Here is a 23,755-nt window from a genome sequence, read left to right as displayed (position 1 = left end):
TTCTTTTTGATGGCTGAGTAATATTCCATCATATATATGTACCGCACCTTCTTTATCCATTCCTCTGCTGATGGGCATTTAGGTTGCCTCCACGTCTTGGGTATTGTAAGTAGTGCTGCAATGAGAACATTCGAATGCATGGATCTTTTCCAATTAGAATTTTCATCTTTTCTGGAGGTGCCCCCAAGGAGTGGGATTTCTAGATCATATGGTGGTTCTATTTTCAGTTCTTTGAAGAACCTCCATACTGTTTTCCGTCGTGGTCGTATCAGTTGACATTCCCACCAACACTGTGGGAAAGCACCCTTTTCTCCACACCCTCTCCAGGATTTGTTATTTGCAGGCTTATTAATGAGGGCCGTTCTGACCAACGTGAGGTGGTACCTGATTAGAGTTGTGATTTGCATTTCTCTAATCATTACTGATGCTGAGCATGTGCTTTGGGGCCATCTGTATGTCTCCTTTGAGAAACATCTATTTGGATCATCTGCCCATTTTTTTGAATGGGTTTTTTTGGGGGGTTTTTTTGGTTTGTTTGTTTTTTTGATATTGAGCTCCATGAGCAACACATGCTTTTCATACTAGCATTTTGCACAGTATTGTGTCTTGTGAATCCGGTTATCATGCATAATGGTTTGCAGACTTCTTTGGCCATAGATCATTCTACCACAGAGAATTCTGAGAAAATTTGTTCTAATAAATCTCTTTTGGGAAACATCATCATACAGAAAGGTTCTCTAAACGCAATGCCCGTTTCCCGCACATGCCCTCTGTTTGCATATCAACTTTTCCCCGTATCCCATTTCATTTGTTTGTTTGTTTAGGGCCACACCCACAGCACATGGAAGTTCCCAGGCTAGGGGTCCAATCAGAACTGCAGCTGCCAGCCTACACCACAGCCACAGCAACACGGGATCTAAGCCACATCTGTGACCTTCACAGCTCAACGCACTGAGCAAGGCCAGGGATCGAACTCGCATCCTTAGGGATACTAGACAGATTCATTAACCACTGAGCCATGCAGGGAACTCCCCCATTTCATATTTTCTTTTTTAGTTCAGTGATCCAGCAGGATGAGTGCTCTGAAAGGCGAAATCAGACCTCGTGCTTTCATTCACAAGACACGTTTTCCAACATAAATGAAGACAGTTGCCTGCAGGTTTAAAAGAGTAAATGTAACCTCTCATACAGTTCTAGTGATTCGACGTTGACCACACCTTCCTAAAGATTCCTGGATCCAAAGCATTTGATGAAAGGAGGTAGAAAAAAAAATTTTTTTTAACAGAGAAAGAGATGAAGAAATAAGTGAGGGAATTTTAGGCAGCTTTTTGAGGCATTTGCGAGCTTTGGGGTCGATTCCTGCTATGCAGAATCCTGTCTAGGAAAGCTGGATAACCCATCTGAATCCCAGTTTCTTCATCCTCTCAGTGAGAGAAGATAGAAGACCCAGCTTTGCCTCTCAGGATTGAAGACAGAATTAAATGAGCTGATGAGACTAGGGAGCCTGGTCTGGTAAATCCTCCGTGAGCTTAGTGTGATTTCTCCAAACCTAGTTTATCTTAACCCACGAAGGGCTGGTACAGCCGGCTTGCAAGTGCTCTCCTCTGAAACTGCCCTGTGCTTTTCACTGCATATACTCACATTTTTATTAGAAACTGACTCATAAGAACATATTGCCTAGAGCATAGTCATAACTAAGGGAACTGATCAAACCACGCTTCTCGTCTCCACATGAAGGTACGTACCATCAAAACCCCAATTGGGAAAACTCTGGAACCCCCCCACACACACACGTTTACAAAGAAACTTAGAACATCAAAATGAGGTCTTGTTGAACGCCACAGGGAACTCTATTCAATCTCTTGGGATAGGCCATGATGTAAGTTAATCGGAGAAAAAGAATGCGTATGTATTCATTCTTTTGTATATGTTTGTGTGCAAGTATGTCTGGGTCACTATGCAGGACAGCAGAAATTGACACAATACTGTAAATCAACTATGATCTGATTTAAAAAACTACAAAAAAATTTTAAAAAATATCCCATGGAATGTATATATCTCTATCTCTATCTATACACATATAGATATAAAACTAAGTTACTTTGCTGTACAGAGGAAATTGACACAACACTATAAATCAACTATACTCTAATACAGACTATAAAAAGAAACAAAAAACCACAAATGTATCTCAGTGAATGTATATATACACATGACTGGATCACTGTGCTGTACAGCAGAAATTTGCACAACGTTGTAAGTGGAGTCTAGGAAAAAAATTTTAAAGTATCTCAAAAAATAGTGGTGTCCAGAAATTCCTCATAGAGACCAGCCAACTTGATTAAATATGTCTCTGGAATATCCGTCAGGACCCAGTGGTTAACCAACCCGACTTGTATCCATGAGGACGTGGGTTCGATCCCTGGCCTCGCTCAGTGGGTTAAGGATCCAGTGTTGCCGTGAGCTGTGGTGGAGGTGGCAGACGCGGCTCGGATCCCTCATTGCTGTGGCTGTGGTGTAGGCCAGCAGCTACAGCTCCGATTCGACCCTTAGTCTGGGAACTTCCATATGCCACGTGGGTAGAGCCCTAAAAAGACCAAAAAAAAAAAAAAAAAGTGTCTTACTGGAAGTAACCTATATATCACAGAAAACAAAATTTGCTTTGCAACCGCAAGTCTATTCTCCAAGTCCATGATTTGTTTTCTTTGTGCCGTAGATTAGATTCCAGATGTAAGTGGTATCATATGGCATTTGTCTTTAAAAAATAATCATAAAAAAAGAGAAAAAAGCGTATCCTTGGCATGGTAACATGGTTCCCTCATTTTGCTGTATGTCCAAGTCAGTATTTCAAATATAGTTAGATGTTTTGTTTCATTCTACGGTTTGCTTGGACAAGCGTTTTTGAAGCCTCAACAAGCGTTTCTTGTAGCTTCTCCCCCCACAGCCTGAGTTCATTTTCGTGCTTAATGTCCACATTTTTGTTGAAAAAAAGGCTATTATAGCATGTCTTTTGACAAGCCTCCTTAGAAACCAGTCGGGAAACTTACAAGACACAATGTATCATTCAGGGCAGCATGGGTATACATTACAAATATAAGCTTCTTTGTGCCAGATTTAACATTAAAACCTTTCATGGGGTCAGTCATTTTCCAGAGCAAATGTATGTCCACAATAGCCACAAAAAAGAAAGCAATCATATTCTGGCAGTTCGGCCCCAGCCACCCTTTCACACATCGGTCTAAGATAGAGGTTACAGAACGCCCAGCTCACAGTGTTGAATTAGTCTTCATGGTATTTTGTTTTATTTTTTTCTTCATGTAAGCTTTTCTGTGTGTGTGTGTATAAATAATCCAATTCACATGCAATTGCAAGAAAAATTCGATACTATGTCCCCTTTACCCATTTTTTCCTCATGGCAACTCCCATCTTTTAAAAGGTACTTGAGTTGCATTTAAAATTGTTTAAACTTGTGCGAGTTCTCTGATGGCTCAGCATGTTAAAGATGCAGCATTGTCACTGCTGTGGCTGGTGTTCGGTCCCTGGCCCGGGAACTTCCACGTGCCACGGGTGTGGCCAAAAAAATAAATGAAATGGTTTCAATTTTGACTTTATGATGTAACTTTTTGTTTCCATTCAAAAGTAGATCTGGAAATACAGACCTATAATTTTTTTAAGTTTTTTTTTTTTTAACTCAGTGGATTTTACTTGTTCGATGATCACTCCAATTTTACAACATTTGCATTTGAGACTCTAGGCTCAGGGTCACTCTGTGAGATGTTTCAGAGCAAAGGAAACTTGGTTGTGTGTCTGAGGAGTAAACAGATTAAGACTGTTGAGCATGCAAGCTGGAACTGGCTTCTGGTCCTAATGGATGCAAAGAAAGGCAATGAAATCCAAAGCCTGAGAAAAGAATCACTGCCTCACATCTCACACAATACCTTGAAAGACACACATCGGCGTTCCAGACTAAAAGGGAGCTGGACAGACAGTAAACATGCTAAGGTTGTGCTCCTGGCCAGATAGCAGCAAGGATGAAGGAAATCTTTGAACACTTCTAAAATTTCCTTTTCAGTGTAAGCCCAGACCTGTATGAGTGTGAGATGAGCCCCATAACTATTGAAGAGCACTTGGGAGTTCCCTGGTGGCTTAGCTAGTGAAGGATCAGGCATTGTCTGTGCAGCAGCTCAGGTGGCTGCTGTGGCACAGGTGCGATCCCTGGCCAGGGAACTTCCACATGCCCTGGGCACATCCAGAAAAATAAAAGGAGCAACCAACTTATAAAGAGCCTTTCTGAAGGGAGCATCTCCGAAGTGGCTCAGGATCGCTTTTTCAGTGATGTTGGAGCAACCCATATCTGGTACCTGGAATCTGCAGAGTGCACCTGCTCCTTCTTCTGTCCTAGGAGTCAGCCTATGGAAGCGTCCCTCTTAGCTACTTCAACCTCCTGTGCTGTACACAGAGAGGCGTTTATGGGTGAGATTTTTTTCTCCCTACAATGCACACAGGCAGCTTGCTTCTCCTTTCCGTACTGTTGCGAGTAATTCTTGGTATATGGCTACTGGTGTGGGAAGCTGTTTGCTGTCGTATTCACCCATTAGATGGTAGATCACAAGAAATCCATTCATCTCCATTTTACCATATCCAGTCTCTCTGGTTTCGCTCAGTCTTGGGAGTGGCTTACGGCATCTTCTTTCAGTATGTGATTTGGAAAATGCTGCCTCTTGGAACTGGTTCTCGTTTCTGTTAACAGATCATCTTACTACATGGAAGATTGAATTCAGTTGGGCGTGTTTTTAAAAAGGCGCTAATGTTCTCAAAATAGAAATAGACTTCTGGAGTTCCCGTCGTGGCGCAGTGGTTAACGAATCCGACTAGGAACCATGAGGTTGCGGGTTCGATCCCTGCCCTTGCTCGGTGGGTTAACGATCCGGTGTTGCCGTGAGCTGTGGTGTAGGTTGCAGACGCGGCTCGGATCCCGCGTTTCTGTGGCTCTGGCGCAGGCCGGTGGCTACAGCTCCGATTGGACCCCTAGCCTGGGAACCTCCATATGCCGCAGGAGCGGCCCAAGAAATAGCAACAACAACAACAACAAAAAAAGACAAAAAAAAAAAAAAAAAAAAAAGAAATAGACTTCTAGGAGTTCCCTTTGTGGCTCAGCGATTAACAAACCTGACTAGGATCCATGAAGATGTAGGGTTCAATCCCTGGCCTCGCTCAGTCGGTTAAGGATGCTGTGTTGCTGTGAGCTGTGGTGTAGGTCACAGATGTGGCTCAGATCCTGCGTTGCTGTGGCTGTGGTACAAGGCCGGCAGGTGTAGCTCCAATTTGACCCCTAGCCTGGGTACTTCCACATGCCACAGGTGCAGCTCTTAAAAAAAAAGAAAAAGAAATAGACTTCTACTTAACCTTAAATACAGAAGAAACACATAAACTATAATGTTGTTTTTTCTCCTGACACAGATGTTTATATTTGTAATTGAAAGATTAATCTGTCTTTAGATTACCCAAGAGGCTGACAAGAAGCTTAACTACTTTAAATAAATTTTTAAAAAGCACTCCGGGGTAATTATAAATAGACAGAAGGGGTAATCAGTCTTTCTGAACTTTTGTTAAGTTATGTAGATTCTGGATCTTTAATTAATTAATGGATATTCTATGATAATAATGCTATTTCTTTTGCTCTTCTGAGAATGAAGATATGAGAAGATGCAACCCCAAATCCATGATGACTTACATTTATTTTGTCTATTTTTACAACTCATTTATTCTATTATGTAAGCGGTTTCCTGCTTTTTTTATTTTGAGCCATTCATTTTTTTGTTGGGAGTGGAAAATTGGATTTTAATCTTTTAATTTGCCCTCTCTTCTATATGGATTGAGGAAGCTGACTTTTTTTAATAGTGATTTTTATTTTTTTCCATTAGAGCTAATTTACAGCATTCTCTCAATTTTCTCCTGCACAGCAAGGTGACCCAGTCACACATACATATATACATTCTTTGTTCTCACATGATCATGCTCCATCACAAGTGACCAGACATAGTTCTCAGTGCTGTACAGCAGGATCCCATTGCTTTTCCATTCCAAAGTCTATAGTTTTTCATCTATTAACCCCAAATTCCGTGACGCTGTTTTAACAATAATTTTTTTCTAGGAAAAATGCATGGCTTTCTAGGCTATTTTTCTTAACACTAAGTAGATGTTGAATACTAATAATAGCAAGGCTAGTAATTGTAGGTAAATCCCATTACTGGACTTTGATCAATTGGTGGATTTTGAGAAAAATAAATGATTATACTTTCCAAAAGAACCAATTGTAATATAATTGTTTATGGATTTTTAAGTCAATGCAAATTTTTTTGTCAATTTTTTTTGTGTGTGTGTTTTTAGGGCTGCACCTGCGGCATATGGAGGTTCTCAGACTAGGGGTCTAATTGGGGCGGTAGCCGCCGGCGTACGCCAGAGCCACAGCAATGCAGGATGCGAGCCATGTCTGCAAACTACACCACAGCTCACGGCAACACCCAATCCTTAACCCACTGAGTGAGGCCAGGGATCGAACCCACGTCTTCATGGATACTAGTCAGGTTCGTTACCACTGAGCCACAACAGGAACTCCTATTCCATATATTTTCCAAGTTACTTTACAACTATAGCCTTCACTAACCATGGTGGTCAGTTTATTTCATCTCAGGGTACATGCAATTTCGTAGGACATACTTAATCAGAATTTACTCTGTTCTGCATCAGTTTAAAAATCACGTTGGGGCATCTAATTGTGGGGTGCTCATTCCACAGCGATAGTGTGGTAGGTAAAGTTTTTAGGGTCCAGTTGTGTATTTTCTAGAAACCCTATGTCTTGGCCTTGTCACCAGAACCTTTTCAGTTCCATGTCTTTCACGGCAAGGAAGTAGGTCACTTCCCTAGCTGGTTTGGGGGTCTTTTTCTCCAGAGAAAGGAAAGTCCTTAATTCATTCAGTATTGTGTGAACTGGAACAAGCCCTGCATATCCTACATCGGAGTTCTTGGGGATGGCAGGCTGTTGCCTTTCTGTGTGGTTTTCTGTTGTCACTCACCTCCCTAAGTCCACTCCACATGTGTAATACCTACGAGGAGAATTCTGACAGAGGCTCTGGTGTCTCCTGTTTAAAGCGAGACTTAAGAGACACTCTACGAACAGACTATCAACCTGGACTTTATACCCAGTGAACAAAGAAGAGAGCCCATGTAACTGACCAAGAAGCTTCGTCATGAAAGCCCATTTTCGACTGTCAGCAGCAGGCATATTTTAAACTGGGGGCTCAGCCAGCAAGATCGGGAGCCATCATGCCATGTTCTTTTTCTTCATCCCTTGTGTGTCTCGGATCCCTGCACCTGCGAATGCGACGCTCATGTCTCAGGTGGTGAACACGCACTAAAAGGAAAGGAAATATTTAAGAGAGATGGTTGATGCCTTTGTGTAAGGGGCACTGAGTGTGAACGGAGGCAAGAGTCCACAGGTGTACCTTCCGTGGAGAAGGGCACGGGAGGGAACCAGCATCCTGGTAGAATCTGTATGCACTCTATTTGTTGGTATTTTTATAAACGATCCACCTAGGCATGTCTCTGTCAACAGCTGAAGGGGACAAGCAGTGGCAGTGTGTCTCCTGGGTGGAACTGTTTGCAGGGAGGTTACAAGCCATGCATTTTAACGTGCTGTGAGCAAGGTATGCAGGACTGGTGAGAACACAGCTTAGCTGCTGGGGATTCGTGCATCTTTGTGGCTACTTCTTCCCAGCAGAGTGAGGTTTGGCTGCAAATGTTCATACTTTCAATGGTTTTCCTCCTCCTAAAGCATTATTTATTGATTTATTTATTTTTTATTCTTTTCCATGATGGTTTATCACAGGATATTGAAGTTAGTCTCCTGTGCTCTCCCATAGGAGACTGAATTCCCTTCTCTGTGTAATAGTTTACATCTGCAACCCCCAAACTCCCAGTCCATCCCTCCCCCACCCACCTCCCCGTTGGCAACCCCAAGTCTATTCTCTATCTGAGAGTCTCTTTTTGTTTCAGAGATAAGTTCGTTTGGGTCATATTTTTCTCTTTATTTTTATTTATTTATTTTTTTGGCCGTGCCCATGGCATGTGGAAGTTCCTGGGCCAGGGATCCTTGAACCCCTAGGCCACAAGAGAACTCCATCATATTTTTAGATCCACGTGTAAGTGATATCATATGATATTTGTCTTTCTCTGTCTGACTGACTTCACTTAGTATGTTCATGTCTAGGTCCATCCATGTTGCTGCAAATGGCATTAATTCATTCTTTTTGATGGCTGAGTAATATTCCACTGTGTATATGGACCACATCTTATTCATCCATTGTCTATCAATGGATATTTAGGTTGCTTCCACGTCTTGGCTCTTGTTCTTGGCTAGGGCTGCAGTGAACATGGGGATGCATCTATCTTTTCCCTTTAGAATTTTCATCTTTCTTGGATATATATGATCATCTGTAGGTCCATCCATGTACCAGCAGATGACATGACTGAAAAGCACTTTAAATTGCCTAACCTCAAGCTAAATTTCTAGAATAATAATGTGCATGGGGGTCGTGTAACTCCCCAGTGACCCCTCTGAGGGTGGCTGTTGAAAGCTTGGTTCTGCTTTGAGGCTCTTGAAAGAGTACCACTGAACAAACCATCATGAGCAGAAAGAGAAAATTCACATACCTCCTTCCTGTGGCTCCTCAAGAGAGAGAAGATCTGGAGTGTGTGAGGTAGGAATCTAGGATGCCTGGAGGCTGGGCTGAGCATCAGCTGAAACCATAGTCCCTTAGGAAGCTAAAGAATACTTTCAAATTTCTGGATGAATTAACATCGATTCCCCCAGACCAGTTCTCAGGCTTTCAGCAGCCCCAAGTACCAAAACATAAGACACAGAAAATGAGACACCAGAAGGACCATAGCTGAGTCACACATTCTCTATTCTCTATGAGGACCACAAGATAATGGGTCAAAACTCACATGTCATCTAAGAGGATAACTCTTAGGCAAGAGGGAGCCCAACGCTCTAGAAATAAGGACATGAGTCATCACTAAATGCCTTTGAGTGAAGCAATGAGGGTCAGAACGGAAAATGCAAGTAGCTGGGTTTGGGAGAAAGGGAATCATTTGGGGAGGGGTTGTAAAAGGGATGCAGGCTTTTAAGCAAGTATATCTCAGGATGACAGTGGCTTCCAGCTGTTTGCCTCTGGGAAACAAGGAAAAGTTGATGCAAATGAAGGTGGTTTCCACAGCAGGAGAAATGAATCTGCTTGCCAAGACAAAGAAGCCTTGGTTGGAAAGAGAGTTCTTTTGCATCCCCACTTTGAACTTGACATTTGATGGCTAAATTCACCACTTCTTTCCAAATCCCTCTAAACACGTGAGGTTTGTAAGGTAACTTCCTTCTCGAGGAAGCACCCATAAAAGAAGAAAGCACATATGTAAAAACGTGCGCTGTGTCTGATGGATCCACACCCATATCAAATGCTCAGCTCACTGCGATGTAGCCGCATATGAAGACAGATGCAACACCATCCCTGCCATTGAGCAGGGCAGCAGAACATAAACTTGGGACGAAAGGTACCAACACGAAACCTGATATTTGACAATGGGGTAACATTGTCTTGATGGGTTTTCTTGCGCCCGTTGAATGAAAGACTAGAAGTGTTGCTGAAACTCAGCCTCTGTCTGCCAGTGCTAAACAGAAACACAGAGAGTTTTGGGTGAAGGAGGAAATAAAATAGCTTTTATGGCGTTGCCAGGCAAAGGGGGACACAGCTGGCTAAGACCTTAAAAACTGTGCCTCCCATTGGAAAGAACTAGGGAATTTTATAGTAAAAAGGTGAAAAGCAAGATTTCAGATAAGAATAAGGATTGGGGCAAACATGCGTTCTTCTTTCCTTAGGGGAATCTTAGTCATGGAAGCTGGTTGTCAGGATATCTTGGCCTGATCCTGGTGGGGGTCTCCTGGGTTATCGCCTAGAATTCCAGTCCTGGGGAAAAGGGTATATTGATCAGAGATGAGAACAAACTAGGGAAGTTCCTGAAAAACATCATGTGCTCGTCATCTTCAACCCACAGGCCATTGTGCTCAGGGTGCCTGATCTTGAGCTCACAGGTGATGTGTTTAGGGTACAGTAAAGCCAGGGAGAAGCCCAAGGAAGGGCTCCAAGCTGTTCAGTTTTAAAGTCCTCATGTCTACAAGAAGCATAAGGAATATAACTCTTCTCTTAGGTGTATAAGATGCCTACGTCACGACTGCCCATTGTGGCTCAGTGGTTAGTGAATCTGACTAGGATCCATGAGGACACAGGTTCGATTCTTGGCCTCACTCAGTGGGTTAAGGATCCGGCATTGCCGAGAGCTGGTGGTCACAGGCGCAGCTCAGATCCCGCATTGCTATGGATATAGGCTGGTGGCTATAGCTTTGACTAAAAAGAGAAAAAAGAAAAAATGCCTATGTCATTAAGTGTATCCCTTGAGAGGGAACCAGGATCTTGCCCCAAGGCTGCACTATTGTGTTTTGATGGCTCCTTCCTAGAATCTGCCTCTCCTCCCTTCCCTGACCAGCACCTGTCTGAACCTGCCCCTTGAAACTCAGGGAAAGCCATGGAGGCTGAAGGAGGCCCATTTCCCAAGAGCAAGAAATGGGGGACACAGAAAGCCTTTTGTGCCCAGGAGCCCCATAGGGCCCTCCTCGGTCACAGAAGCAGATGGCTTGTAAAAGGCTTTCCAACTGAAATTTTGTGATCCTCTGGGCCACATAAGGGAATATAACTCACCAGAGCTCAGAAGACCAGAAAGCAGTGATCGTGGGTTGGACCTCAAATCTATGTAGCATCTGGGTAAAGACAGGTGAGTGAGCTCATTTTGTGGGGGAGAACGTTAGCAGAAAATTCTGAAAGAACTGTTTCTTCATTTATTTGTGAGTTTCCCCAGTCTCAGTGCAACAGAGGATGTGCATGGAGAGGTCAGAGCAGTCAAGGATGACACAGGTGCATCAGCCATATTTCATGTGGCCTTGGATGACGTGTCAACAGGTTACTCCTTGATAGGCATAGCCAGGAAATGATGCAATGCCTTAAACAATTAGCGCCCACTCCTTCTGGAATAGGTAGCAATGTGCTATCATATGTGAAGTTAAAATCGTTTATAAGGAGTTCCCGTCATGGTGCAGTGGAAACGAATCCGACTAGGAACCACGAGGTTGAGGGTTCGATCCCTGGCCTCGCTCAGTGGGTTAAAGGATCTGGCATTGCCCTGAGCTGTGGCCATCCAGACATGGCTTGGACCTGGCATAGCTGTGGCTGTGGCTGGTAGCTGTAGCTCTGATTGGACTCCTAGCCTGGAAACCTCTTTATGCCACAGGTGCGGCCCTAAAAAGAAAAAAAAAAAAAAAGTCTATGAGCTTTAAAGGAGCCATACTACCTCTCACTAACAAGATACAAAACGATGTGCTAGAATTCTTCATATAGAGACAAGAAGTTTAGAAACATGTTAACAGTCCAGGGATACTTTGGGAAGAGGGGAGAGTATCAGCCCTCAGAAGAATTACAATAAGTAATGCATCCATGTATCAGCTAAAATTACACAAGTTCAAAAGCAACCAAGAAAACACAGGGAAGAGCTGTACCCACAAACCACAAGAACATAACAGAAAGACGGGGTGTGGCAGAACGGAGCAAACGGACAAAGTGTGCATTAGCCTCAGGGGATCAGATTTTAGTCCAGCTTGCTCTGCCCTGGGTGGAGGTATGGGGGAGGGGTCCAGAGAGGATTTAGGCGGAAAACGCAGTTTCCCTAATCCTGCATAGTTATCCATGTGTTAGGCACTAAAAGGTACCTGTTGCATCTCCAACCACTAACTACAAGGGATTTCTAGATGATCCTCCTTTTGCATGCATCACGCTCTTCTCAACAGAGACAAAAAAACTGAGTTCCGATTTCTCAGTGTCAGCTGTCAAAGTGATTCCTAGAGACTGAGGAATCTTCCTTCACCAGCCTCAGGGTGTCTCCAGCTCAGCACTCCTGGCCTTTGGGATCTGATACATCTTTGCTGTGATGGGCTGTCCTGGGCACCGTAGGATGTTTAGCTGCATCTCTGGCCTTTCCTCCTTCCCAGTCAGACAATGAAAAATGTCCCCAGACATTGTCAAAGTCCCCTGGGGGTGCCCCTTACCAGTGGTTCCCTCTTAGCCACTGAGCACAGCACATTCGGATGATCAAAAGAATGAATAAGCTATTTTTCTAGTAATGGTGGCTCTAAGGTTTAAATGCTAGGCTCCCCCCATTCCCACGACTTGATGAACATAGGGATAATTTTTTGGAAAGTCTAGACATTGCTTTTTTTTTTTTTTTTTTTTTTTTTTTTGACTAGGTGGGCTTGGTTATGCAATGAAGGCCCTACCCTCTCCATCAATAATTTGGGACATAAAATTGCAAGAGACAGAGGATGTTTACAAGTTGCGGTTCCTTTTCCATGTAAACACCACTGTGCTCAGCAGTGCTAACTCTGGAATAATGGCTTTCTCCATCCTGTGAGATTTTTCAGAGAAAATTCCTTTCTAAGGTGGGTTAGGGACTCTGTTTGGGGGGGGTACAGGGCGGTGAGGCTTTCCCTTGGAGTCTCTTTCAGGCACTGTCTCAAACCCATGACACACCAGCCCAGGAATGCCATCCAGAGCCAAGAGGAGCCCTGTGCCTCTTCTCTTCCTGGCACCGAGAGCTCACAAAACCCGAGCAGGCGCGCCCGGATGGCATTCTGGGCTGTGGGAAAGCCGTGAATGGGCTCATTGAAGTGCATCCATGAAAATGAGGGCCCTTTGCAACTGGCAGGGCGTTCAAAGGATTCCAGAGGCCATTCTTGGCTGGGGGAGAAAGGAGGCCGTAAGAAATCTAAAAGCCTGAGGATCGCTCTGCTTAACAGGGAGACCAGGAAAGCTGCCCTCTCTCCTCCCCCATAAAACGAAGCTATTCAGGATCCTTCAAACGCCAGGCAGCGCAACAAATCACTTTGCCAAACGTGATCTTTGAAGCACAGGCGACTCAGTGCCTGAGAGCGAGTGCGTCCTTCTCTTTCTGCGCATCCACGGAAGATGCGCTGCCTCTCTGGGGATTTACTCAGGGGCTGCGTAAGCCACGCCTCCCACCCCCGCCCCCATGGGTAGGGATCCAAGCCAAGGTGATGTGCTTTGCCTACAGGCTGTGAAAATGCTTCTGGAACTTCCGGAATCAGGTTCATCTGTATAGTAGAGTGAATGAATGAGATTAAAAGGGTTTTGAGGAGTTCCCTGGTGGCTCAGGGGGGTAAGGATCTGGCCACTGCTATGGCTTGGGTCACTGATGTGGCCCAGGTTGGGGAACTCCGCATGCTGGAAGCGCGGCCAAAAAAAAAAAAAAAAAAGAGTTTTGATTTAATCTTGAATGTGGAATTCCTTTGTCTTTTAGAGATAATGAGCTGTGTGGTGATCAGCCCAGGCCTCAGAAGAAGTAGATAAGGGGCAACCTCAGAGCCCTTCACCCACTGGACGCCACTGAGGTTTGTTAGGGTTTGTAAAAAGATGCAGGGTTGGGTGCCTGCAGCTTTTAGGGTTCTTATTGCCTCCTTTTCCTGGCCAAGAATGCCCCCTAGAATCCTTGGAATGCCCTTCTCCCCTCCCTGAAGCTGGATGAAAACATTGGGTTCCCCAGATAGACTCATGAACTATTCATCTCTCACCCCTTTCACCCCTGAGCCCTTCTTGAGCTTGACACGGGCAGTGTTCCCACAGTTCTGATTACAGCATACCACTGCCACCCTGCTGGGCACCCCGTCACCCCTGCTTCCTCCTGGAGTCTTAAATCTCACCACATGCTTGCACTGTGCACATACCAGTTCACCTGCCCTCTCCTTCGTGGAGAAGCTTGGAAATGTTTGGTGCTCATCAGCCCTTTCCTCTCCCGCCAGCAGGACAGGATCTCTGGAACAGGCACTACACCCCATTGTGATGTCCAGACGCCAGCTGGGTTTCCAGGGGCAACGGGGCTGCCCCAGTTCTGAGCCCAGGGGACCCCAGGAGGCAGATGTGCTCTGGGGCGTGAGATCCATTAAGTCCGCCTCAGGAAAGCTGCATCCTCCACACTGAAACCACACCGGCATTAGGACACTCCACCCAGCCTCTGGAAACACCCACCACTGCCTTCTTCTGGAAAGCACCTGCTCTAGTCCCTGGAGACTCGTATTAGGGCAGAATCCAACAGAAGAATTCCGTGGTCAGCAGAGAAAGGTGAGAAGAAGTATTACTTGTTAGGAATGTATGGCAGAGCCATGAATGTGACAGCCCGGGGTTCCATTTGATAATTATGTGAGCACCTGCCCCATGTAACCCAAACCTGCCAGGAGAGGGAAGTTGCAGCCCTGAACACAGATCCTCCTCCTCAGAAACATAAAGCAGGGAGTTTCCGTTGTGGCTCAGCTGGTTAAGGACTTGACATTATCTCTTTGAGGATGTGCGTTCCATCCCTGGCTGCTCCGCGGTTAAGGCTCCAGCATTGCCGCAAGCAGCAGCACAGGTTACACTTACAGATGCTGCTGGGATCCAGCGTTGCCATCCATGACTGTGCTGTAGACCCCAGCTGCAGCTCCAATGCAACCCCTAGCCTGGGAACTTTCATATGCCGCAGGTGCAGCCCGCAAAAAGAAAAAGGCAAAAACAGAAAGCAAAGAAACAATCCGACAAATGCAAAGGATTGGAATTCCGCGTAGCATTTCACTCTGGCAGTCTTTCACGCGTGTATCATTTGCATACGAGACAAAGTTATTTCGATGCCGAGTTTTGTTTTTGTTTGTTTGTCTTAAGAGAAAGACAGGTGAAAAATCAATCAGCACCTGCGGGATCAATACCTGTCTCTCTACGAGGCTGGTTGACCGATCAATACTCCAGATCATCTCCTAAATGTCAAGTGACCAGTTAATTTTCCCCAGCTGCCTTGATTTCAGGCTTGAGTGACACCCCCGCTTTGGGGCATCTTTCCACACACCTGTGCATCAGGAGAGCTTGGCCCCCACACGTGAAGCCCAGGTGACCCCTGTGGTCTCCCATCAGCCTGGGGTCTAGTGAAATTGGGCTGTGGCGAGGCAGTTTTTCCAGAAAGCCTGGAGTCATTCAGAGGGTCTGTCCTGCTAACTGGTGCCAAAAGATTAGATAAGCAAAGAAAGGCCCCTGGTGGCAAAGAGGGGCCAACAGTTGCCTTGTTTTGGATAGATGCCCTGCCCTCCACATCGGAGCCCTGCATAATTATTTAGACACTAAATGAATAAAAGGGTGTTTTAAGCAAAGCGAACAATGGCACCAAAAAAATTCCTCCTTTTGTTACTGGTGAGAATGGCTTCAAAATTATAAAGCAATGGAGTCACAAAGGGACAGAAAGGAAAACTACCACCACATTATTTTTAGATTGGACTCAATCTCTGTGTATTTAGTGAGATGCCAAAGTACATTTTTTTAAATGTTCCTGGGAGTTCCCGTTGTGGCTCTGTGGTTAACAAACCCGACTAGTATCCATGAAGATGCACATTCGATCCCTGGCCTCGCTCCGTGGGTTAAGGATCCGGTGTTACCGTGAGTTGCGGTGTAGGTCGAAGATGTGGCTTGCATCCCGCGTTGCTGTGGCTGTGGTGTAGGCTAGCAGCTACAGCTTCGATTCACCTCCTAGCCTGGGACCTTCCATATGCCACAGGTGCAGCCCTAGAAAAAAATAAAATGTTTCTGCTCAGGTACTATCTCTGTTTTCTATAGGCATCTGGACAATGCCTTGGAAAATAGAATGTACAAGAAGCCTTACGAAATAACTGATATATCTAGAATATCCTGGGGGTGGGGTCGGGATCTAGAATGGAAATATTTCAACCTTTATGTTCAATTACACACCATCATATCCTTTTTTGGGGGGGCCAGGGGGCGGCTGCCTGTGGCATGCGGAAATTCCCAGGCCAGGGATCAAACCACACCACAGCTGCAATCCAAGTTTTTGCGGTGACAATGCTGGATCCTTAACCTGCTGTGCCAGAAAGGGACTCCATATCCACTCGTATCTTAACAGGCTCATTAGTCATCATTAAAGATTAAAAATTGTTAAAAATAAAATATGTAGATAAATATAGAGAGGATAAAAAGTTGGCTGCATTGCACGCTGTTTATTGATGAGAAAGGTTGGTAAAAGGGACTTTTGAAATGAGGACCAGTGAGTATAAATAAAATCATGGTGGACATTGCCCTGGGTTGTGCCTGATTCCTGCGTGTGTATGTGTGTGTGTGTGTGTGTATGTAGGGGAACTGTCTCTTCCCCAAAGGGAATGTTAGTCGAAAGAGAGTCACCACGACAACAATGAAAATGAGCGGGAAAGAGCAGACTAAGAACGTTTCAAGGGAGGTGACAAAATAAAATATATAAATCTTTTCTGTTGACTTATATCTGTTTCTATGACACTTCTCAGCCCCATCTCAGCATCCATGGAGCAGGTGCATCTGAGCACAAGCCTGGTGGACCAGCCGACAAGCCTAAGACAAGGGCACAGGTGAGTGGGAGCTGCTCCCAACAGGTGGAGACACAGGTGCCGAGCAGACTAGGCAGGGAGGCGAGGCCACATCTGTGGAACTCTAAGTGGACCCCTGTGGCTGTGTGCACCTTGCACGTGTGACATACACTGACAGACACACACTCTGTAATTCTCAGGAGACCGTACATCCAGGCAGGGATCTTTCCCTCCTTCAGCTCCCCAGCCTCCCATGAAAATGGCCCTCTCAACCTGCAGGACTAGCAAGACATGAGGATACAGGCTGGATTGAAGAGCAAGCCCATCAAACACAGTGGACATGCAGGGGTGTCCTTCTGCCCTTCCTGGCCTGTGCCCTTGAGCGTTGGGGTGTTTGGGTCTTAAGAAGCCCGCCGTACATACATAGAAACGATGCAATTTAGAGACATCTTTATACCGGGGATGAGACTCATAGGTTCTGCTGATGGGTGATTGTTTTTCTTTTTAAATTATGGTTGATTTACAATGTTGTGTTCATTTCTGCTGTACAGCAAAGTGATTCAGTTACATGCATGTCTGTATTCTTTTCATTGCACTTTATCACAGGATATTGAACATAGCTCCCTGTGCATGCATGCATGTCTGTATTCTTTTCATTACACTTTACCACCGGATATTGAGTATAGCTCCCTGTGCTCTTCAGTAGGACCCTGTTATGTATCCGTCCTATACACAGTAGTTTGCACCTGCTAATCCCAAACTCCCAGTCCATCCCCCTGGGCAACCACAAGTCTGCGCTCCTTGCTTGTGAGTCTGTTTCTGTTTTACGAGTAAGTTTATCTGTGTCGTACCTTCGATGCCACATATAAGTGATATCATATGGTATTTGTCTTTCTCTTTCTCAGTTCACTCAGTATGATCATTTCTAGGTTCAGGTGTGTTGATGCAAATGGCCTGATTGCATGATTTCATTCTATTCTATGGCTGAGTCATTTTCCATTGTGCATATGGACCACATCACCTTTATCCATTCCTCTGTCGATGGACATTTAGGTTGTTTCCATGTCTTGGCGATTGTGAATAGTGCTGCTGTGAACACTGGGGGATATGTCTTTTCCCATCACTCCATGAATCAAATCCAGTTGACAAGCTCTCGTGCATACCTTGTTGGAGGTTCTTGCTGGGCAGGGTCTGTGGGTTCTGCTTTTTCATATCCCCTACTGTCTGCAAAGCCTTCCACAAGTCCTGCCTTGGGTATTATATGGAAAACCCTGAGCTGTTATTTTTAATAGCGTTTCAAAGACTTGAGTGGACGACAGACTTCTCGAGCCTTGAGGGGGGCAGGTAGCTTTCATTGTGGGATGGGATTCCTTCTTTTGTGGGATGGGAGTGCCCTGAGAGTTCACAAGGTGAGGGAGAAAATATAGGGGAGGCGCTGTAGGGATGAAAAGTGGGGTGACGGTCCTGGAAGTAATTATACCAGACACCTCTGGGTAAAAGACAGTCCTCTGGATAGACACAAGCCAGAGATGAGTGAGTTGCAAAGCCTGAGACCCAGCAACGTGGATGGTGTAACGCCCAGAGTGAGGGTAGGAGAAGACCATTGTGGCAGGTTGGTCCACTTGGGCAGAGAGAACATTTATCATTCCTCTGCCTTTGCTTCTCCTCAGCTCTCAAGGATGGGGAGGGGGTGACGCCCTCCCATGCTGGGGAGGGCCCCCTGATTCCCATGCTCGTCTCTTCTGGAAATACCTCCCCCAGACACACCTAGAGTGAACGTTTAGCCAGGTACCTGGGCACCTGTGGTCCCCTCATGTTGACCCATCAAATTATCCATCCCAGCATCCAGTCTCTGCCTGGGTGGTTTGGACTGAACTGAGCTGGGACCACACTTCCCAACACCCTTTTCTTTCTGTTTTCAGACCCCATTCAGTTCCCATCATTCTACCACGAAGGCTTTCCTATCCGTCAGTGTATTCCATATCCATCCCTGCCTTTTATTCTGAAGACACTTGCCCAAGCTTAAACAAAGCAATTATTTAACTTTATTTTTGTTTATGAAAGTCTAGTTGATTTGCAATATTGGGCCAGTTTCTGCTGTACAGCAAAGGGACGAAGTTAAATGTTTAGAGCCACGATCCCATCTTTCCAACATCCCCTTTATACGTGGGAAAACACATGTAGGGGCATGGATAGGAACAGATGAAGAGAATTTGGTCTTCTCCTATAGATGCTTCCTTCTTCCTGTTACACCTTGGCGCCCTAAGATCGTGTGTTACATTTATTTAGAGCACAGTGTTACAATGTAGCATATGCGCTGAGGAAATAACCACTGGAGAAACGATTCGTTCAGATCCCAGGGCTGTTTCACATTCAGCGAAACAGCCAGTTCTCGGCAAATGAGGAAACAAGGATGTCCTCGATGTTGGACCTTCCTGTCGGCTGTGTTCACACTGTGTTCACACAGATTTCACATCAGCCTGGCCAAATGCATTACCTGGACGCTATGGATGCCATTTGCCAAACATATGTGCCTTCTCTGGACGGGGGTTTCTTCTTTAATTCCTCTTGTGACTGCCTGCGGGCGCTCTTTCTGGGGATGACAGGGTTGGGCTAGAGAAGATGTTTTAGCAACAGACATAGGAGAATGTTTGAAAATTGGAGCACCCAGAGCAGAAGGAAATGTCTCCATGAGCCCCTTTGTGGAACACGCAGCAATGCTTTGCAGCCCACAGGAGTTCAAGAGCTTCTGAGCAATTAGAAATCGCCTTCCCCTAACCCATCATCTTTCTTAGAAACTTATTAGGGTGATACCTTAATAAGAATTGTGTAAATGGTATTATTGTTTCCTCCAAATGACTGACTCCTGTGTAACGAAAACGCTTCACTAGGAATGATTTAAGAGAGAAATTACCTCTGGAGCAGAACACAAGTGAAATTCTTTCTGTCACCAAGTGTATAGACTCTAAAGAAAAAGCACATTCATGTATCTGGAGGCTGCCTTTGTAATCATTCACCGATACTGGCCCTCCTGTATAAATGCTCAAAATAATATGTGACCTGGGTGTAATATTCATCCCACTCCTGGGGTTGGGGAGGGGGGTGGTCTGAGGGCAATACTTTTTTTTAACTTTATTTTCTATTAGGGTATAGTTGATTTACAGTGTTGAGTCCATTTCTGCTGTACAGCAAAGTGATCCATTCCGTTTCTTATATTATCTTCCATCCTGGTCTCTCCCAAGAGACTGGATAGAGTTCCCTGTGCTGGACAGCAGGACCTCATTGCTTATCCATTCTCTGTGTCATGGTTTGCATGTACTCACCCCACACTCCCCGTCCATCCCACTTCCTCCCCCTCCCCCTTGGCAGCCACAAGTCTGTTCTTTACCTCTGTGAGTCTGTTTCTGTTCTGCAGAGAGGTTCACCTGTGCCGTATTTTAAATTCCACAGAGCAGTGGTTTCATATAGTCATCTCTCTCAGACTTACTCTACTTGGCATGAGAATCTCCAAGTGCATCCATGTTGCTGCAAATGCCATTATTTTATTCTCAAGTAGAGATTTTAATAGTAGTCACAGCATTACTCCTCAGTGTCACGGAAGTCCACGGGTTCCAGCTTATGGAATAGTTTCACATGCATGACCTTGTTTGATTCAACTGCATTTCCCTGCTTCCCAGCTACCAATCTGCATGCTCTTCCATTGGGAGTTTTGAGGGAGGCACCCGTTGGATTGAAGTTGCTGGGAACAGAATCATCTTTGCTCTGAGATGTTCATAAAAGGAATGTGGTGTGTGGGATCAGCTGGCACATGCATGATGGCAGAGCAGCTCTGTACACTGTCTTTTGGACATTGTCCTGGACACAACAGGACTTAAAGGGAAAAACAGCAGGCAGTACGCAATACCATGTGATCTTCAGAAGGACTTTTCCAGGCAAAGAACGTGTGGCCAGGTTCCCATCATGAACTTGCATTTGATCATCTGCCGAGCAGCAGATTTTAGCAATTGTTGAACAGGCACATTTTGTTTTTGTGGTAGTTTTTTTTTTTGTTTGTTTATTGTTGTTGTTTTGCTCCTTAGGGTTGTACCCGTGGCATATGGAAGTCCCCAGGCTGGGGGGTCAAGTTGGAGCTGCAGCTGCCAGCCCCCACCACAGCCACAGCCACGGCCACTTGGGATCTCAGCCACATCTGCAACCTACCCCACAGCTCACGGCAATGCTGGATCCTTAACCCACTGAGCAAGGTCAGGGATCGAACCCACATTCTCATGGATACTAACTGGATTCATTTCCCCTGCGCCACAAGGGGAACTCCCTGAACAGGTGCCTTTTGTATCACAGACACTTGCGTGCAGTTTTTGGAAGCCCCATGCAAAGCAAGCCCAAACTCATCTTGCCAAAATCATCCTTCTGTGTGAGACCATCAGCATCGTCAAATTAAGTATTGTGTATCAAAGAAAAAAAAAGTAGGCTAGGGAACACTTGTCCTGCTCAATCTCGTCATTGATGTTATGGACAAAAATAATGGATGTGATGTCCAATGTCATCTCATCAAAGATACAAGAAATCGATCAATATCGTGGCAGAAGAGGCGTGACTGGCTTCTTGAGGATGAAGGTGGAGCAGGTTGTAAACCTGAGGTCAGGAGATCCAGCTCTTCAGCTTCTTTGCTGATCAACAATCTTCTTGTGGTTATTAACCTGTTTTCCCCTCTACTCAGCAGCCAGGAATCTGAAAGTGGAGTGGAAAAGCTCTACGATGCTGGCCAGCTGTGAACATTGCTACAGTGCCTTTCTTTCCTCCAACTTGTCCTTTTAGGAAGTAACTCCCAAATGACTGTCTTCACGTTACCTGGTCTATGCTTCTTGAAGCACCGCTCTATAACTATGCCACAGAAAGTACTGTTTTTAATTTTAATGAAGCAGCGTTGATTTACAGTGTTAATTTCTGCTGTACAGCAAGGTGATTCAGTTATATGTATACCTATGTCCATTCCCATGTAGGTTATCACAGAACATGGAATAGAATTCCCAGTGTTATACAGCAGGTCCCTGGTGATCATCTTTTTCCTATACAGTAGTGTCCATATGCCAACCTCAAATCCCCAAGCCATCCTACCCCTCAACCTTTCCCCTTTGGCAACCAACTGTAAGTTTGTTTTCAAAGTCTGTGAGTCTGTTTCTGTTTTGTAAATAACATTTGTATCATTTTTTAGACTACGTACAAGTTCATTTGTATCATTTTTTTTAGACTACATACAAGTGAGGTCATACGATTTCGTCTTTGACTTCCTTCACTTAGTATAATAATCTCTAGATCCATCCATGTTGTGGCAAAGGGCGTCATGTCATTCCTTTTTATGGCTGTGTAGTACTCCATTGTATGTTCATACAACATATTCTTTATCTATTCCCCTGCTGATGGACACTTAGGTGGCTTCCATGTCTTGACTGTTATAAATAGTGTTGCCATGAACACTGGGGTGCACATATCTTTTCAAATTATGGTTTTCTCTGTATAAGTGCCTGGGAGTGGGGTTGCTGGATCATATAATATCTCTATTTTTAGTTTTTTAAAGATGAAAGCTTCATACTGTTCTCCATGGTGGCTGGACCAATTTACATTCCCACCTACAGTGTAGGAAGGTCCACACGAACTGCCTTTTTTTAGTCATAATTGATTCACAATGTTCCTTCAATTTCTGCTGTACAGCAAAGTGATCCAGCCACCCACACACATTCTTTTTTTGTTGTTTTTTTTTTTTTTTCCATTTTCCATCATCTTCTAACCCAAGAGACTGGACACAGCTCCCTGTGCCGTACAGCAAGAAAATATCTTGAAAAAAAGTAAGTATGTAGCATGATAGAGATGCCAACAATGGCTACAGTAGCCATCACATTATGATATAGAAATACATCGAAAGCTCATGTGGCACACCATAAGTGTCCACCATGTTGCATGTGGAATATATTTTGGTAGGAAAAACACTCCTAGGAAAGAGCTTGGCATGGGGACCTGCTTTCATGTGTGTTTTCCATCCAAACAAGCAGCAGAAAGCACAAAGATGCTGGAACGGCCAATGGAAATTATGCCTATAGACTGTATCATTTCTTCCTTTGCTCACCTACACTGTCTTGTGGACGATGACGCTGCGTTGATCAGCTGTAAAGGGAGTGAAACACATTTCAGTCGGGGTGAAAATAAGCCTCACTGAAAAATGTCCATTGTAACTTTTTAACTGTACGGTTCAACGGTACTAAGTTCATCCACCCTGTTGAGCCACCATCCCAACCACTGCTCTCTGGAATGCGCATGTCCCAAAGCTGAAACTGCATGCCTGTGAAACCCTAACTCCCCTTTTTCCCCTCCCCACATCCCTGGTACCCACCAGTCTGCTCTCTCCCTCTCTGGTTTTGAGTCTTCTCAGCTCCTTGTCTAAGTGGATCCAGACCAGTGTGTCTTTCTGTGACTGTCCTATCCTCTAGCGTGTAGTGTTGCATTATACTCCACCACAGCATCCTCAGGCTCAGCAAAGGGAGTTTTTTTTTAAAGCTTGCTTCACAAGACCTAGACTTGTCAAAGGCAATAACCCCCATTTAGAAAGCTCTAGAACAAGCTTGGGTGGAATTTATGTTTCTGAGATCCAGGGATTGGTTCCTAGTTGTACCAACATGAACAACACCATTAAAAAGCATGTATTCCTCCTTCAAATGGTGTCGGCTTGCTATTAAAAAAAAAAAAAAAAGGTGGGGGCAGGTTGCATCTGGGGACTTCATTAGGAATTTAGTACTGAGAGGCAATGCCTTCCAATTAAAAAGCGAGGGTGCAGGGTAATAACGAATAAAAATGATTTAAAAGTACTTTGAAAACATCCTGATATATCTGTGTAATGTGATAATGAGGATCTGGGTGTTTATGGGGCAGTCGTTTCCAAAAATAGCCCAAAGTGCTCAACCCAGAAAAACAACAGAACATGCTTTTAATACTGGTTATCATCTTAAATGGCCATCCCGTCTGCTTCATTATGTAAGAGGCATAATAGGAAAAGCCTGATTAGGCACGCCGTGCAAGAAAGAGACGAAAGCCAGTCTAGTGGCATTGTGATGGAGGATTCCTGCCTGAACTTAAAACAGGAAAAGACCCAGTTATTTTAAAACAAAGACAATTAATTTGAACACTAAGGTGATTACTATTTCTAAAAATAAAAATGTACTG

At 44.7% G+C, this 23,755-nt stretch overlaps 1 protein-coding gene across 5 annotated transcripts in view; it reads left to right on the top strand.

The window, feature by feature from the left end:
- Positions 1-23,251, top strand: part of LOC100521877 (pseudouridine-5'-phosphatase) — a 631,841-nt gene extending 608,590 nt beyond the window's left edge. The window contains exons 10-13 of one of the 5 annotated variants that reach the window (XR_014835030.1): positions 13,474-13,564; positions 13,973-14,291; positions 16,502-16,582; positions 22,337-23,251. The gene's annotated coding sequence lies outside the window, so the exon portion shown is untranslated. Of the gene's footprint in view, positions 1-13,473; positions 13,565-13,972; positions 14,292-16,501; positions 16,583-16,740; positions 17,174-20,846; positions 21,758-22,334 lie in introns of those variants that run through there. The other 4 variants (XR_014835028.1, XR_014834991.1, XR_014834987.1 and 1 more) reach the window with 4 other exon arrangements.
- The last annotated feature ends 504 nt before the right edge of the window (positions 23,252-23,755 follow it).

Source organism: Sus scrofa, chromosome X, assembly GCF_054392235.1.
Source record: "Sus scrofa isolate SSC_HxYL_T2T_F1_AM1 chromosome X, Sscrofa_HxYL_maternal_Yorkshire_Landrace_v2.0, whole genome shotgun sequence".
In the NCBI taxonomy this organism is placed as follows: domain Eukaryota; kingdom Metazoa; phylum Chordata; class Mammalia; order Artiodactyla; family Suidae; genus Sus; species Sus scrofa.
The sequence above is the reverse complement of the archived record's forward strand: the minus strand, read 5'-3'. Positions and strand labels throughout refer to the sequence as shown.